The following is a 3,896-nucleotide window of genomic DNA, read 5'->3' as shown; positions in this document are numbered from 1 at the left end:
CTTCTCTCCATACCCTCTGATCCCCTTAGCCACAAGGGCCACATCTAACTCCCTCTTAAATATAGCCAATGAACTGGCCTCGACTACCCTCTGTGGCAGGGAGTTCCAGAGATTCACCACTCTCTGTGTGAAAAAAGTTCTTCTCATCTCGGTTTTAAAGGATTTCCCCCTTATCCTTAAGCTGTGACCCCTTGTCCTGGACTTCCCCAACATCGGGAGCAATCTTCCTGCATCTAGCCTGTCCAACCCCTTAAGAATTTTGTAAGTTTCTATAAGATCCCCTCTCAATCTCCTAAATTCTAGAGAGTATAAACCAAGTCTATCCAGTCTTTCTTCATAAGACAGTCCTGACATCCCAGGAATCAGTCTGGTGAACCTTCTCTGCACTCCCTCTATGGCAATAATGTCCTTCCTCAGATTTGGAGACCAAAACTGTACGCAATACTCCAGGTGTGGTCTCACCAAGACCCTGTACAACTGCAGTAGAACCTCCCTGCTCCTATACTCAAATCCTTTTGCTATGAAAGCTAACATACCATTCGCTTTCTTCACTGCCTGCTGCACCTGCATGCCCACTTTCAATGACTGGTGTACCATGACACCCAGGTCTCGCTGCATCTCCCCTTTTCCTAGTCGGCCACCATTTACTACAAACTCACTGACTCCCATGGCTATCTGGACTAAACTTCTTCCCACCCTGTGTCCTGTAAGGACTCTGTCCCCTACTCCCAATTCCTCTGTCTACGCAACATCTGCACCCAGGATGAGGTGTTCCAACCCAGGGCATCGGAGATGTCCTCATGCTTTAGGGAACGGGGGTTCCCTTCTTTGACTATAGATGAGGCTCTCACCAGGGTCTCTTCTATATCCCGTAGCCCAGCTCTCGCTCCCCATCTCCCCCACTCGTAATAAGGACAGAGTCCCCTTTGTCCTCACCTTCCACCCTGCCAGCCGCCACATACAGCAGATAATCCTCCGACATTTTTGCCACCTCCAACGGGATCCCACCACTGGCCACATATTCCCATCTCCTCCCATTCTGGCTCTCCGCAGAGACCGCTCCCTCCATTACTCCCTGGTCAATTTGTCCCTTCCCACCCAAACCCCCCCCTCCCCTGGTACTTTCCCTTGCAACTGCAGGAAATGCTACACTTGTCGCTTTACCTCCCCCCTTGACTCCATCCAAGGACCCAAGCAGTCTTTCCAGGTGATGCAGAGGTTCACCTGCACCTCCTCCAACCTCACCTATTGTATCCGCTGCTCCAGGTGTCAACTGCTCCACATCGGTGAGGCCAAGCGTAGGCTTGGCGATAGCTTCGACCAACACCTCCACACAGTTCTTTATTTTTTAACGTACTAAAATCCGTTTAGATAATTAAATATTTAAAGCAAGGTCAAATCTGAAGCAATATTGCTGGACGCTTTTAAACTTCATCTTAAATCGCTCAATTTGAAGCAATTTTAAACTAATTACACAATAGTTTTGCACGTTTAAACTTGTTTTAAATCACATAAAACCCTTCTATAGAAATAAGATAAATGTTTAGACGTACAATAAAAACGAGAGAGTGATCGATAGGAATAAGAAAATATATCATTCTGTTTGTAGATTTGAAATCAGGGGAGAGCGCGAACGCAGTCCCCCACTACCACAAATGTTGCAGTTGAGTGTCCCACATTTGGGGACATCGCAGGTGTCAGCACACCCGAAGTGCAATGGGATAACCTTGTCCTGCGAGAACCTTTTAAAAAAAATGTTATTTCAAAATATGCTTTATTTGAGAAATAAATATATACGATTCATGATCCATACAAAACTCCATCCAACATTCTCGGAGGCTATACACACATTCAATACAGTTTCCCCAAATTCCAATTTTACCCCACACCCTTGCCACTCATGTGGCCCACTGGAGTGGAATCCATTCCATTACATTGAGGGGTGTTTCCACCATACCCTGCCCCTCATGTTCAGCAGCGGAAGGAACCTCGACTGTGGTCCTCCCCCACCGAGCCTTGGCGTTGGCTGCACCGAGCTTCAGTGCAGACCCTCAGCATGTACTCCTGCAGCCTGCAGCGGGCCAGTCGGCAACATTCCCTGACGGACATCTCGCTCTGCTGGGATCTGCACAGTTCGCAATAACCAACCTGATCTCCCGGTGGCTCAGCACTTCAACTCCCCCTCCCATTCCGAATCCGACCTTTCTGTCCTGAGCCTCTTCCATGGCCAGAGTGAGTCCCACCGTAAATTGGAGGAGCAGCACCTCATATTTTGCTTGGGTAGTTTACACTCCAGGGTATGAACATTGACGTCTCCAATTTCAGGTAGTCCTTGCTTTCTCCCTCCTTCCCCTCCCCTTCCCAGCTCTCCCACAGCCCACTTTCTCCGCCTCTTCCTTTCTTTGTCCCGCCCCTCCACCCACACTTCAGTCTGAAGGGTCTCGACCCAAAACATCACCTATTCCTTCGCTCCATAGATGCTGCCTCACCCACTGAGTTTCTCCAGCATTTTTGTCTATCTTCGATATTTCCAGCATCTGCAGTTATTTCTTAAAAATAAATGTTTATTGTTCTTTTTGGAATTGCTCCTATTTTGTCCATTTTCTTCTCAGCTTTCATCCCTGGTAATCCATTCCCATGTTTGAAATCTTTATGCAAACCAACCAATTATTTTATCTTAGCCCTTGTCTTGTAAATATCTAGTCCAATAAATTTCCATGTTTCTGGCATTATCATTTTCTGTGTGCTATCCATTTAATTAATTTTTTATGATATTATCTATTGATCCTTGTGCAAGAGTCATAGAGTCATAGAGTGGAACAGGGTAGACACAAGCCACTTTGGCCCAACTTGCCCACACCGGCCAACAATGTCCCAGCTACACTAATCCCACTTGCCTGCGCTTGGTCCATAACCCTCCAAACCTGTACTATCCATGTACCTGTCTAACTGTTTCTTAAATGTTGGGATAGTCCCAGCCTCAACTACCTCCTCCGGCAGCTTGTTCCACACACTAACCACCCTTTGTGTGAAAAAGTTACCCCTCAGATTCCTATTAAATCTTCTCCCCTTCACCTTGCACCTATGTCCTCTGGTCCTCGATTCCCCTACTCTGGGCAAGAGACTATGTGCAACTACTTGATATATTCCTCTCATGATTTTGTACACCTCTATAAGATTACCCCTCATCCTGCTGCTTTTGATTTTTTTTAATGTTGCTCTCTTCTTTACATGTATCTGTTTTGAACTTTGTATATTCAGTTGCAGCACCTCATTGCAGATCAGTTCCCATTATCCATTAATTCCCGCTTGCTGTTCGTGTACTGTAATAATGGAACGTTTATCAACTCTGTAATGCTATCTAATTTTCTATGTGGATACAGGTTAAAGGAACATATCCACAAAATACTCTTCTCAAGATCATCTCCATAACATCTAAACTCTTTTGACAGAACTAGTGCTCTTTTCTTTCCTACATATTGAGTCCTATCCAGATCATTTAAACAATACTTAGTTGGGTACATGAATAAGATAAAAATGCGAGGGATATAGTCCATACACAGGCAAATGGGACTAGCTCAGATAGGCATGCCCTACAGGCATGTTTCTATAAGAACCCCTCTCATCCTTCTAAATTTCTGGGAATATAAGGAATTTATAAGCCAGCAACACATTTGGGCCAGCTTGCTCAAACCTCAGAATACAATGTTTGCCCTTTCCATTCATTGGGTGTGCTGTCATGGAATAAGCACAGAGGTTGCTTATTTGATATCAGTGTCTTTGTGCACAACAATGATGTGGCAGTGATAGCCACATTTGAGCTGAGCATATACCTATTAAAGGAATTTCTATTTGCATCTATTACACCAGGAAATAGCAAAGCCACCATCCTCAGA

At 45.2% G+C, this 3,896-nt stretch overlaps 1 pseudogene; it reads right to left on the bottom strand.

Moving 5' to 3' along the window:
• Positions 1-1,618: 1,618 nt before the first annotated feature.
• LOC116972640 lies at positions 1,619-1,793 on the bottom strand (annotated as a pseudogene).
• Between the last annotated feature and the right edge of the window lie 2,103 nt (positions 1,794-3,896).

This window comes from Amblyraja radiata, chromosome 4, assembly GCF_010909765.2.
Source record: "Amblyraja radiata isolate CabotCenter1 chromosome 4, sAmbRad1.1.pri, whole genome shotgun sequence".
NCBI lineage: Eukaryota > Metazoa > Chordata > Chondrichthyes > Rajiformes > Rajidae > Amblyraja > Amblyraja radiata.
The sequence above is the reverse complement of the archived record's forward strand: the minus strand, read 5'-3'. Positions and strand labels throughout refer to the sequence as shown.